At 43.6% G+C, this 14,123-nt stretch overlaps 1 pseudogene; it reads right to left on the reverse strand.

The window, feature by feature from the left end:
• Positions 1 to 2,599: 2,599 nt before the first annotated feature.
• The window catches only part of LOC139022070 (mannose-binding protein A-like), a 45,730-nt pseudogene continuing 34,206 nt past the window's right edge, over positions 2,600 to 14,123 (reverse strand).

Genomic DNA, 14,123 nt, shown 5'->3' on the forward strand with positions numbered 1-14,123 from the left:
AGTTACTATCTTTAGAAGCTCATGAGAATCCTGTATCTTTAGATTTATGCCACCTTCACAGGAGCTAACTTGCATAGGTCCCCCTATTGCTGATAAGAATTGGGAAGTGAATTTCAGGGAGGTGGTGGCCTCAATCCTAGTTCGAGGCAGAATGGTGGCAGTCAGATGCATTTAGAGAGAGGAGCTCTGAAAAGAGGATCACGTGCAAGGTCAGGGGAAGAACAGGCAGAGGAGAAGGCTGGAAGGGGAATGGAAGAATTTGTGCTTGTCCTATAGATTTTACTGTTTCCCTGACTAGGGGATGGCCATTACAAAGGAGGAAACAATCCATGTGAAGTAGACTACAGGCTTCTACAATTTTATATCTAAAGACACTGTGCTTCATGCACAGTACAAACCCAAAGACATTCCCCTCAAGATAGAGCACGACCCCACTGCCCCCTACAAAAAATAAAATTATATAATGGTTACCAGCCCGTTTTCTCCTTGTTTTCTTGGCTGTGGAAAATTTAGGCCTTAACTTTCGTCCTTGGTTGCAAAAATCTTCTTTGCTCAGTCATTGTATGTGTATCTTTCTTCTTAAAAGTTTCTGGTCTTTCCTTTTTCTATTTGCCTAATGATTGGTTTGATAGGTACCTCTAAACTTGAAGTAGTCTTCCACTCCTCTGGTAAGCAGAATGGACTTTAATGAAAATAGAGAATTGTTCTGCTCAACATCACGAAATTACTCTTGGCATTGCCCTCAGGTGCAGTGCTTGAAGGAGAGTCTCCTGGGATTGAAAACACAGTGATGTGACAGCCTAGGTGTGCTAGAGGCCTGGTCCTGCCCCGTCACCCCTACTTAACCAGCCTTCAGCATTTCCCGGGCCACCTCTCACCCCTGCCCTGCAGTCCTGCAGGAGGAGGCACCTGGGAGAGGCCTCTCCCTACATTCGTTTGTCAGATCCAATCCATGCACCCATGTGGGGATTTTAGGGGGATATACCCATTCAACAAATACTCATCCAGCATGTCCTAAGTTTATGGTGCTCTCTCTGGTAGTTCAGACACAAAGAAAAATAGAATAGAAAACTAATTTTAATATGAACATTTTATTAAATAGCCTTTAGCACATTCATGAACTATTATTCAATCTTATTTGGTGAATGGTCTCTAATTGGAGCTGCAATTCACTCTCTCCCCAGTTTGCTGCATGGATTCTGCAGCTTCTCAGCTCCACCGACTCTGAGATTGCTACAAACATGCATGGTCATGAGCAGGCCTGTGCGCCACAGCATCAGAATCCTGCTCAGAGGGGGTTTGGTCTGCCTACTGATTGACGCTGCATTTGGCCCTCAGGGTATGAAGCTCACCATTGGGGAGTTTTTCCTCTTGTGTCTACTAATAGTGGATCCATTGACCTATAATGGGATGAGGATGTCCCAGGAGGAAGGGAACACTGAACACGGACAGACTGAGACTGATAGTGCCCTGTGAAGAGGGAGGTCAGGAATCTGCCTGACCTTTTGCCCCCCTCAGTGATGCTGGCAGGGGCCATATCAAATGAGTCCTAAAAGTATGCTGGGAGGAAAGGCTGTCCTTTGTCCTCAAGATTGCCCTGGTGGCTATTAGGAGGCCACAGCCACTTGAGGATTCCTGGGACTAGTCATGGTACCGTGTTGTTGTGGAAGCAAAAGGGGTTCCAGGGAACGTAACCTCCCAGGGTGATCTGATCACAGATTTCTATCTGGGCAGGTCACAGTGAGTAGTCACACTCCAGGCATCTAGTGTTTTTAGTAAAAGGGTTAACACACCTTTGAACTGCCTCTTTTCAGACCCCTCAAGAGAAACCAACCTCAAGAGAGCACAGAATCTCTTCACCTACCCTGCAATCCATTTCCTGCCTGGCTTTCCTCCACCTTCAGTTTCTCCCTTAGTTCCCTCCTCACTTCCAAGTCCACAAAGGAAGCTACAAACTGTCATTCTGAGAAGCATTTTCTCAGGCAGTGGTCTGGCTTCCAGGTGTAACTTCTGTTTGGTTCAAATAAAGTTTTATAAACATTCTCTACAGGTTTTGACTTCTATTATGGACATTGGATATTGCGAGGTGTTACAGTAGGTGAAGGGTTTTCTGGTGCAGCACATGAGCTACTAAAGACATGCCCATGTCACAGATAGGACTGGGCTAGCCATGGGGAGAGATCAAGACCACTTTTGTTCAAGTGGTGGCAGCACTTCAACAAAAGGAATTGGATTTCTTGGAGGCTGAGACCCGCTGCTGACTGACAATGATGTGGCCCTCCGTGGGTCCCTGTGAAAGGCCACAGTGTCCTCACTGAGAAAGGAGAGGGCTAGACTGGGCCCTTTCCATGGTTTGACTGTGACCCAGTGCTATGCTCTTAGGCAAGACAGAGGGTGTCTTCTGCCAAGAACTGGATCAGAAACCCTCATGTCAGCCTCTTTTCACTCCCTAATCCCATAATCAAATCTATCCCTTCATTTTCCTCCCATCCCCACCAAAGAATGAGTCAACACTGGGCATGAGAAAAACATCCCTGAATTTTCTATTAGCACAGCAGAGAGCTCAGCAGAGCCGAGGAGGGGCTGAGGAAATGCCTCTTCAGGCTGGGAATTCACACAGGGCCATGAAGGAGGCAGAGCAGAAGATGTCATTCCAGAGCCCATCCTCCTGTAGGCACACACAGTCCCCACTGAGCCAAAGTCATTAGGCTCATCCTTCTTCCAGTTGCTATAGGTCAGCCTCCCTCCTGTCACATACACAAACTGGCCTTTGGTAGCTTCATCTGTGATGCCCAGGAAGGCATGGTCATTGGCCACGTCCATGATGGCTTTGTTCTCCTCGGCGTTCTTGGTGGTGGCCACGGTGGCCTGGAGCTCAGCACACAGAGCCTTCACTTTGGAAAAAGGCATCTTTTCACCGTTGGTCACATAGAGCTTCTTTCTAGATCTCTTGCCCAAGGAGAAGGTTTGCACTGAAATCACAAAGGATGGGTGGGATTGACTTGGCCTGGAGCCCAGGCCAGGAGGTGACCATGCCCTTGTCTGGGAGTCAGGACTCTGATGAGGAGCCCATGTGCAACCCCCTCAGGTCAGGTCCTAGTGAGGGGAAGCTCCTTAGCGTAGAGAGGGCCCTGGCAGAACCCGCCTCTCCTGGGGGAGCCCGTCCTGGAGACAGTCCCAGGCACAAACTGCCCCAGTGCAGGTGGACAGGGAAACAGGCGTGGGCCCCGCTGCCAGGCTTGGACCCCAGGATAGAAAGGGGCAGGGACAACCGTCTGAGAACAGCGGGTGCTGAGGAAGGAGAAAGGATTTGGAGGCAGCAGACCTCCATGCAAGCTTTTCTTTGCTGCTTCCCACCTGGGTGATGCTGAATGAATTAATTGTAACTCCTGGACCTATTTCCTTTAACTTGTAAATTAAATAAGCATAATGTTCACAAACAGCAGTGATGAGGGGACAGAATGAAACCATGTTATGAGAAAATGCCAACCTAGCACAGGCCCTTGTATATAATCCGTGTTCACAATTGTTAGTTCTCTTCCACCTCCTGAAAACCCAGAGCGCTCAAGGACAAGGGGAGAGCGGGAACCCAGGGGGGCAGGCAGAGGCTTACATTTTTTATGCAGTCCAGTTCCGCCTCCAGGCTCCTCAGCTCTCTCTCTAAGTTAGTCAGCTTAGTCTCCGTAAGTGCAAAGTAACGGGAGAAGGGCATATATTGAGAAAGAGACCCTAAATTCAAGAATAGAGTGTATTTTAGGGGAAAAAAAGTATGCTTTTTCTAGAAAAATAAGAAAACAAAAGGAAGAGAGAAAACAAAACATAACTGTATTCCTTCTCAGACATAATTCATAACTTTTATAAACTGTAACTCTGAAACTAGTAATAACACTTGCAGTAACGATAACTTTCATCCTTTTCTTCACATACTGCTTAAATACTGTAATATTACACTCATTTATAAGAAAAGAGCAAACTCATTCTCTTTTTTGAGAAAAAATTTTTTTATTAAATCTTCATTGTTCAGATTATTACAGTTGTTCCTCTTTTTTCCCCCCATACCTCCCCTCCACCCGTTTCCCACCCCACACTCTGCCCTTACCCCCCCCCACTGTCCTCATCCATAAGTGTACAATTTTTGTCCAGTCTCTTCCTGCACCACCACACCTCTTTTCCCCCAAGAATTGTCAGTCTACTACCTTTCTATGCTCCTGATTCTATTATATTCACCAGTTTATTCTGTTCATCAGATTATTTATTCACTTGATTTTTAGATTCACTTAGATATGTACTTGTTGTTCATAATTTTTATCTTTACCTTTTTCTTCTTCTTCCTCTTCTTAAAGAATACCTTTCAGCGTTTCATATAATACTGGTTTGGTGGTGATGAACTCCTTTAGCTTTTTCTTATCTGTGAAGCTTTTTATCTGACCTTCAATTCTGAATGATAGCTTTGCTAGGTAAAGTAATCTTGGTTGTAAGTTCTTGCTATTCATCACTTTGAATATTTCTTGCCACTCCCTTCTGGCCTGCATAGTTTCTGTTGAGAAATCAGCTGACAATCTTATGGGTACTCCCTTGTAGGTAACTAACTGCTTTTCTCTTGCTGCTTTTAAGATTCTCTCTTTGTCTTTTGCTCTTGGCATTTTAATTATGATGTGTCTTGGTGTGGTCCTCTTTGGATTCCTTTTGTTTGGGGTTCTCTGTGCTTCCTGGACTTGTAAGTCTATTTCTTTCACCAGGTAGGGGAAGTTTTCTGTCATTATTTCTTCAAATAGATTTTCAATATCTTGTTCTCTCTCTTCTTCTGGCACCGCTGTAATCCGGATGTTTGTAAGCTTGAAGTTGTCCCAGAGGCTCCTTACACTATCTTCATAATTTTGGATTCTTTTTTCTTTTCCGGTTGGATGTTTTTTACTTCTTCATATTTCAAATCTTTGACTTGATTCTTGGGATCCTCTAGTCTGCTGTTGGATCTCTGTATAATATTCTTCATTTCAGTCAGTGTATGCTTAATTTCTAGTTGGTCATTTTTCATATCCTCCAGGGCCTCACTAGATTTCTTGAGGGTCTCACTAAATTTATCAGCGGTTTTTAAAAAATTCTTGAAAAACCTTAAAAGTGTGGTTTTGAACTCTATATCCAGTAGTTTGCTTTCCTCCATTTCTGTCATTTGTGGCCTGTTTCTTTGTCTCAGCATTTTGGCTGCTTCCCTGTATTGAGAGGGTGGCTTTCTGTGCTAGGTGTCCTATAGGGCCCAATGGCTCAGCCTCCCCAATTACCTGAGATAGACACTCTTGGTGCACTGCTTTGAGGGCTGTGTGCACAGTCTTGTTGTAGTTAAGCCTTGATTGTAGTTGATATCACTAGGAGGAATTGACCTCCAGGCCAATTGGCTGTCAGAATCAGCTGTGTCTGCAGTGGGAGAACTTCTGTGCTGGAGACACCCTTATGGGGCAAGACTTGCTTCAGTGGGGCTTTGGTGCTCATTGCGTCTGCCCCCTGAGTGTGTCCCTTATGGATCTGAGGAGTTGTAATCTGGATGGTCCCACTCTGACCATTGTGTACACTGGCTCTTGGATCTCTAAGGAGGTGCTAATTTAGCCTCTGCCTGAGGCTACCCAGCAGGAGCTATGGAGAGATCTGCAGATTCCTCTTCTTTGTTTGGGGTTTAGAGGTGCCCAGATGAGGCCCAGCTGTGAAGCAATGCAAGCTGCTGTGTGGCCTTGGGCCTTCTTTTGGATGTTCTGGGTCTCTCTGACCCAGCTGAAGTTTGTTAGATAATTTTAGATTGCAAAGGGCCAGGGCATTCATATGCAAAAGACTTTGTGCACAGCTTGGGTGGGGCAGGGTCTCAGGGAATCAACAGGGTGGAGCAAACAGCTATGGCTGATCCTTAGTCCTGCCCTAAGAGGCCCCGGGTCTCAGTTTCCTGCAGTAACAGCTGCAAGCACCTCTGAGAGAAAGCTGCCCTCGAGTTCTGCCTGATGCCAGACAGTCCAGTTTCTCCCCGTGTGAGTCTGGGTCCCCAGAGACTTGCCCAGAACTGGAGTTTAGAGCAGTCGGGAGCTTGTGTCTCCCTCCCGATTGAAAAAGACAACCGTGTCCTCAGTTTCCAGCCCTTTCTGCTTGCGCCTCTGTACCTCTGCACTTTACTTCCGCACCTCCTCTGAGTCTCAGTGTGCTTTTCTTGTTCCTTCTAGTTGTAGAATTTCCACTAAGCCAGCCTTCCTGTGGTTCTGGATGATGTTCATTTTGTCTTTTAGTTGTATTTTTGAAGTGGTTGTGCGAGGCAGCAATTTCAGGTGTTTACCTATGCCTCCATCTTAGTTTCTGTTCTTGAAAAATTTTCTTAATCATGCTTTCATTTCTAATTCAAGGCAAGGTCTTTAATCTCTACTATAAAAACCCCTTGGCTGGGACGCCGTCACTCATAATGACCAAAGACTGGTCACCAGGAGGCTGTGTGCAAGCAAGGCTTGGGTGGGTGGGTGGTGCTGTGTGCCTGGGGAGGCATGTGCAGGTGGGCGGGGATTTGACTCTGGGTCTCCCGGCCTGGTGGGACTTGGGGTGTCCTGTGGCATGGTGGGATCACTAGTATTCTTATAATGGTGACGGGCCAGTGGGCAAATATTTATGTGAGGTCATCACTTTTGTTTTGTTGTTACTAATTACTTTATTTCACTTTGGATGAATTTATTTAGTTACTCTATTCATTACTATATTGCACCAGAGATCTTATGAAGCCCATCATCTTCATGCCACTCTTGTGAAAAAAAAAAACTTAAATCCAACACCCAAGGGGAGCAGTTTCCTCCCACACATCCAGGAGCCTGGCATTGGTGCTCCAGCTGAGGGAGCTGGTCCATCTGCAGGGGCCACTGAGGGGTGGCCAGCAGGGTTGCAAGTCTGTTCTCAAGCGCCTGTGGGAATCCCTTCAGGCCCCAAGAAGGACTGGGAGGAGTGAGAGTGCTGGGTCAGGAAGCAGAGGGAAGGTCTGCCAGTGGGGCAGCAGAGAAGGGCCCCTCCCACCTGGCCCTCCAGTTTCCGGGGCTGGTCCCCTCAGCCCACACCATGCTGAGATGAGCTCCTTACTTGAACTGTCTCCACAATCTCCTTTTTGGGCCTTAACTCCTTGAGGCCCAGGAGCCCCTCTACTTCCTGGAGGCCCCAGTTTCCCTGGAGGGCCCTGCAAGCCTCGGAGCCCTGCCCTGTTGGAAGATGAAGGACATGTGGCTCAGTGTCTGTCTCTCATTCTCTTCCTCCGAAACCTCAGCACTAGATTCACGTTCACTCCAGAAACCACAGCAAACTAGTGGTGACCTGAGAAAGAAAGACCTCCTGCCTCCAGCGCCAGCTGCCCGGGCTGCAGATACCGCCTCTTACGGACAACCACACACCACCGATTCCCCCGTGGAAAGGTGGGAGCCAGGTCACAGCAGCGTCTTTGTTTAGGAGACAATGACAATGTACAGGAATTATCTTGAGAGATTCATCCCCATCATAATGTAAGGGGAGCCTGCTCATGGCTCAGTCCCAGATCCCTCTGGGGAGTAAAGATTCAAGAGGTCTGACCAGCCTGGGTACCTGGTTCTCCTTTTTCTCCCTTGGCTCTATCTTGCCCATCTCTGCCTGGGGTGCCATTGGAGACCGGGATGCCACAGGCAATCACTGAGCAGGCCTTCTGGGCATCTTCACAGGTTGTGGGTTCTGAGAAGGACACTGTCACCACACACAGAAGGGTGGAAAGTGATACAAACCAGAACATGGTCCTCACCTGGTAGTGGAGAGAGTGAGGGAAAGAATTGCATCTCATCCCGTGTAGCCAACATCCACTACCACCTCTGGTGTGTTGGACCCTGTGCTCGGGACACAGACACGCCAGCTTTGATTCTGGGTTTCTCCCAGCCTACTAAGGAGACAGACAACTTACACATTCCATTACCAACATCATATACTTTTTTCCAATTGAATTAGAATTCTTAATTCTTAGAAAACTTAACTAGTAGTGACATCTAAAAGCAAGTAATTAGCATTTTTTAGTTGGACAGATTCATGAATACATTTCATAACTTCTAGAAACAGGTTGTTTTCATTGGCAAATAGACCCACATTTTCAAGAGACATACTTCAAATGACGTATAAAATATATTCATTCACAGCTTCAAATTTATTTTTTCTTACCAACTGTAGATTTTATTTTATAATTTATTTATTTTTTTATAAATATATTTTTTTGATTTTTTACAGAGAGGAAGGGAGAGGCATAGAGAGTTAGAAACATCGATGAGAGAGAAACATCGACCAGCTGCCTCCTGCACACCCCCTACTGGGGATGTGCCCGCAACCAAGGTACATGCCTTTAACGGGAATTGAATCTGGGACCTTTCAGTCCACAGGCCTATGCTCTATCCACTGAGCCAAACCGGTTAGGGCCCAACTGTAAGATTTTAAAGTTAATTATTACCCAAGACATTTTCTTGACAAATTTTGCAACAGAGATAAATAATACGAACTTTGCTTTGTAAAACCAGGCAAAACAAACATGTATTTTATGTTAATAACTTTGAAAGACCTACACTAAACTTAAACCACCATTTGAATTCTTGGTGATTATTGCATTCCTTTAGTGTGTTGCTTAATTGCCTAGTGTACTTGCCAACTTTTAAAAAGGCTGGAGATGAGGGAGGGTATTAGGCTTGGACAACTTCCACCACTTCAGTTTTAAAAGTGTCAGTTTTTGCCTCTCACAGTGGGGTGGGGCAGTCACCCCTACTGCTCCTGCTGCCCACACAGAGTTTGGGGGAAGCACCAATTCCTGCCCTGTCCCCGGGACCACAGCATCCTCAGGGCCTCCAGAAGAATTTAGGGTGCTTAAAAGAACCATTTTCTTTTCCTCTTAGAATATGTTTTTATTGATTTGAGAGAGAGAGCGGAAGGGAAAGGGAGAGAGAGAGAAACATCAATTGGCTAACTCCTGTGCACTCCCTACTGGGGGTGGAGCCTGCAACCCAGGCATGTGCCTTGATCAGGAACTGAACTGGTGATCTTTCAGTTCATGGGATGATGCTTAACCAACTGAGCCACTCTGGCCAGGCAAGTGACCCATTTTCTTTATTTTCCTTTCATTTGCCAGTGGCAGCTTTTGCACCACTGATTCCAGGTCCAAAAATACGCCTATTGGTGTTTTCCAGGTGGTCCCCAACTGTCAATCAGGGCTGCCACCTGGGATTTCCCCACTACATTCACACCACCTCCCGTCCTGCCTCCACCAACTGGACTACGCGATGTGTTCTGCCAAGAGCTGATGTCTTACAAAAACATCAGTGTGTTGCTTGCTGGTTTTATTTTTCTTATGATTTTTAGAGAGGAAGGGAGAGAGATAGAAACATCAGTGATGAGAGAGAACCATTGATTGGCAGCCTCCTGCCTGTCCCCTACTGGGGATGGAGCCGACAACCTGGCCATGTGCCCTGACTGGGAATGGAGCCTGGGACCCTTTGTTCCACAGGGCCAAGCTCTATCCACTGAGCCAAACCGGCTAGGGCTTGCCTGCTGGCTTTAAAGAAATAAACCAGAGGACTGGCTGTGAAGGACCTGGGTTCATTAGACTTATGTGGACATCGGTGGGGCCTGCTGGTGAAGTTTTCCGCATCACAGCTTTCACAGCTCATGGTTATAGAGAGTCCAGAAAACAAAGCAAGCAGGTGTGGGCAGGGGTGGGGTGTACCTGTGTGCAAACTGTGTGAGATCAAAATGCCAGCTGTTTCCCTGTAGTTTGCAGTCTGGGCTCACACACTCACCAGGCTCCCAAGGTCCCACGGTCCACTTCCAGATGGCCTTCCTCAGAGTCCCACAGGGTGCGAGGCTCACATACCATACACTGGTATATGTTATGGGATATTTTCAAAAGCATAAAAGACTTGGTGGATATGCCGTGAAGCTAAGCTTAAAATAAGAACCTGAATTTGGAGAGTTTTTAAAAATGTTTTGATGACTTAGGAAGGAAGATTAACCATAAGGCTGGCAACTTAGGGCCTTTTTTGACCTTTGCCAATGAGATTGAAATAATGGAGTAGGCACAGAGGCACTAGTGACTGGAGTTGAGAAAAGAATTAAAGCAAGGAATTGAAAGTCTGCTGGAAATGTTTTTTGGAAGCAGCTTGATAGAGGAGGCACAGGGAAGGTTGCCACCTGGTGTGAATTCAAGGTTTGAGAGAAAAAATAAAATAAAAAACAGCTCATGTGAATTCTGGATTATTGGGGAGGGAAAAAAGCAGCCAGATAAATTAGTTTAGGCTGAACCTTATTTTGGTTTGCTCTCTTAGTCTCCAAACTCCTTCAACACTTCCAGCTTCACACATGTCACCTCTCCTGCCTCAGAACACCTAGTGCTGCCCAGATGCACTGGCTGAGCTCTCAAGGCCTCTAACTCCCAGCAGCAGCCAGGACCCGTCTACAGGCAGGACTCACAGGCCTCCATGAGGTCATGTGCCCATCAAGTCTGTTCCTGGTGCTTATCCTTCATTTTGGTGGGGGAGGCATGATCTATGCTGGAATCAAGTCAGAAACTCCCTCTGCCTGCACCTCAGCCATTGACTTCCCCAATTGAAAATCGTACTTTCACCTGCTTTATGTTCCTCTAGGCCAGGGGTCCTCAAACTTTTTAAACAGGGGCCCAGTTCACTGTCCCTCAGTCCATTGGAGGGCTGGACTATAGTTAAAAAAAAAAAACTATGAACAAATTCCTATGCACACTGCACATATCTTATTTTGAAGTAAAAAACAAAACAGGAACAAATACAATATTTGTATTTGCATGTGGCCCACGGGCCGTAGTTTGAGGATCCCTGCTCGAGGCATATTCCTCTTCTTAGAGTTGGACCTCAGGCAAGTTAATCTCTGTGCTTCAGTGTCCTCAGGTAGCCAAGACTCTGTGGTTTTAATGCCCCTATTATTTTGGCACTAGAATGAAATAATTTAATTCTTTTCTTTCCTTTGAAATTTATCTATTTATTCTATTAAATTTATTGAGGTAACATTGGTTAATAGAATCATATAGCTTTCAAATGTGTATTTCTATGATACATGATCTTTACATTGCATGTGTGTCCACAACCCTTCATCAAGTCTTCTTCCATTACCATACATTTGGCTTTTTTTTTTTTTACCCTTTACTACCCTCCACATTCTTTTGTCTGTTACCCACCATAGTGTTATCTGTGTCTATGAGTTTCAGTTTTATATTTCACATATGAATTAAATAATATTGTTCTTAGGTCTCTGACTGACATTTTTTCTTTTTTAATGTATTTTTATTGATTTCAGAGAGGAAGGGAGAGGAAGAGAAAGAGATAGAAACATTAATGATGAGAGAGAATCATTAATCGGCTGTCTCTTACACACCCTACTCTGGGGATCGAGCCCTCAACCTGGGCATGTGCCCTGACCGAGAATTGAACCATGACCTCCTGGTGCATAGGTCAACACTTAACCACTGAGCCATGCTGAACAGGCCTGACTGACATTTTTTTGCATAGGATAATATTCTCAAGGTCAATTCATGTTATCACAAATGGAAGTATTTCATTTTTTCTTATGGCTGAGCCATAGCCATAGTAGGTATGTACCTCATCTTTATCCAATCCTCTATCAAAAGACACTTGGGTTGTCTCCATGTCTTGGCCACTGTGAATAATGCTGCAATGAACGCAGGGGTATATATATCTCTGTGAATAAATGTTTTTGAGCTTGGGGGTAGATACCCAAGAAGAGGGACTGTTGGATTCTATGATAACTCTCTTCTTAGTTTTTTGAGAATCATCCACACTGTTTTCCATAGTGGCTGTACCAGTTTACATTCCCACCAGCAGTGAATGAGCGTTCCTTTTTCTTCACAACCTCTCCAACACTTGTTATTACCTGTCTTGTTGAAAATAGCCATTCCAACAGGTGTGATGTGATATCACATTGTAGTTTTTATTTGCACTTCTCTAGTAGCTAGTGCAGTTTAACATGTTTTCATATTCTGTTGACTGTATGTCTTCTTGGGAGAGCTGCTTGTTTGGGTTCCCTGCCCATTTTTTAATCGGATTGTTTGTTTGCTTGGTGTTGTCTGAGTTCTTTATGTATTTTGGATATTAGCCCCTTGTTGGAACTGTTGTTTGCAAATATCATCTCCCATTCAGTTGGTTGCCTTTTTGTTTTGTTGTCAGTTTCTTTTGCTGCACAGAGCTTTTTAGTTCGATATAGTTCATGTCATTTATTTTTTTCTTTTCTTTCCTTTATGGTCAAATTTATAAAATGTTCTATATAACCAAGGTCCCTATTTTTAGGACCTATGTTTTCTTCTATGCAATTTATTATTTGAGATCTTATATTTAGGTCGGTGATCCAGTTTGTATTAATTTTTGTACCTGGGGACAGGCTGTAATCTAGTTTCATTCTTTTGCATCTGGCTTTCCAACTTTCCCAGTGCCATTTATTGAAGAAGCTTTCTTTTCTCCTTATTGTGTTTTGGGCTCCTTTGGTTTTATTTCTGGGCTCTCAATTCTGTTGCATTTTTATCTGTGTTTGTTTCTCTGCTAATGTCGTGCTGTTTGGATTATTATAGTTCTGTAGTATAATTTGAAGCCAGGTAGTGTTATACCTCTGGCTTCGTGGTTTTTTTTTTCTCCTCAGGATTGCTCTGGGTATTAGGGGGTCTTCGTGTTTCCATACAAAGCTGATGTTTTAGGTTCTGTTTGTTTAAAAAAATGACTTTGGATTTTGACAGGGCTCACATTTAATCTATATATTATTTTGGGTAATATGGCCATTTTAGCTATATTGATTCTTGCAATTCATGAATACGAAATATCTTTTCATTTTATTGTGTGTTTTTCAATGTCTTTTAATCATGCTTTGTAGTTTTCAGTACATAAGTCCTTCACATCCGTTGTTCAGTTTATTCCACGGAATTTTTTTCTTATGGTTGAAATTGCAAAAGGACTTCTTTTTCATTTATTTTTTTGAGGTTTTATTGTTAGTATATAGGAAAGCAGTGGAATTTTTACATTGATTTTATATCTTGCAACTTTCAGTTTTACACCATTGAGTATGATAAAGGCTGGAGGTTTGTCATATATGGTCTTTATTATGTTGAGGTACTTTGCTTCTATACCCATTTTATTGATTATTTTAATCATAACTGGATGTTGTATCTTATCAAATGCTTTTTCTGCATCTATTGATAAGATCATATGACTTTTTATCCTTTGTTCTGTTACTGTGGTGTGTTATCCTGACTGATTGTGTATGCTGAGCTGTCCTTGTGCCCTTAGAATTAACCCCACTTAATCATGATGTATTCTTTTTTAAAATGTATTATTGCATTCCATTGCCTAGTATTTTGTTTAGGATTTTTGCATCTGCATTTGTCAGAGATATTGGTCCGTAGTTTTCTTTTTCTGTGTTATTCTTGCCAGGTTTTGGTATGAGGGTTAGGTTGGCCCTATGAAATGTGTTAGAAAGTATTGCTTCTTCAATTTTTTGGAAGATTATCAGAAGAATAGGCATCAAATCTTTGAATATTTGGTAGAATTTACTGATGAAGCCATCTCGTGCTATACTTTTATTTTTTGCATGGTTTTTGATGGTCATTTCAATCTCCTCACTGTTTACCAGTCTGTTTAGAGTTTCCAATTCTTCATGTTCACTTTAGGAAGGTTATATATTTCTATTAACTTATTCATCTATTCTTGATTATGTGGCAGATAGTCTTCCATAGTATTCTAGTGTGATCCTTTGTATATCTGTGATGTCTGTGGTAACTTCCTCTCTTTCATTTCTGATTTTGTTTATTTGAGTCTTTTCTCTTTTTTCTTTGGTGAGTGTAACCAGGGGTTTGTCAACTTGATTTATCTTTTCAAAGAACCAACTCTTTGTATCAATTCTTTGTATAGTCCTTTTTTCTTTATTTTATTCAATTCTGCTCTAATTTTTATTATTTCCTTTCTTCAACTGATTTTGGGTTGAGTTTTTGTCGGGAAGATCTCTCCTGTGATGTCAGTGGGGTATTAAAATCCCCTACTATGACTGTATTAATGTCAATCTCTCCCTTAAAGTCCTCCAAAAGTTTTTTGGGT

This window comes from Myotis yumanensis, unplaced genomic scaffold (genome assembly GCF_028538775.1).
Source record: "Myotis yumanensis isolate MYYU_CA2020_CCGP unplaced genomic scaffold, mMyoYum1.0.hap1 SCAF_13, whole genome shotgun sequence".
Classification (NCBI taxonomy): domain Eukaryota; kingdom Metazoa; phylum Chordata; class Mammalia; order Chiroptera; family Vespertilionidae; genus Myotis; species Myotis yumanensis.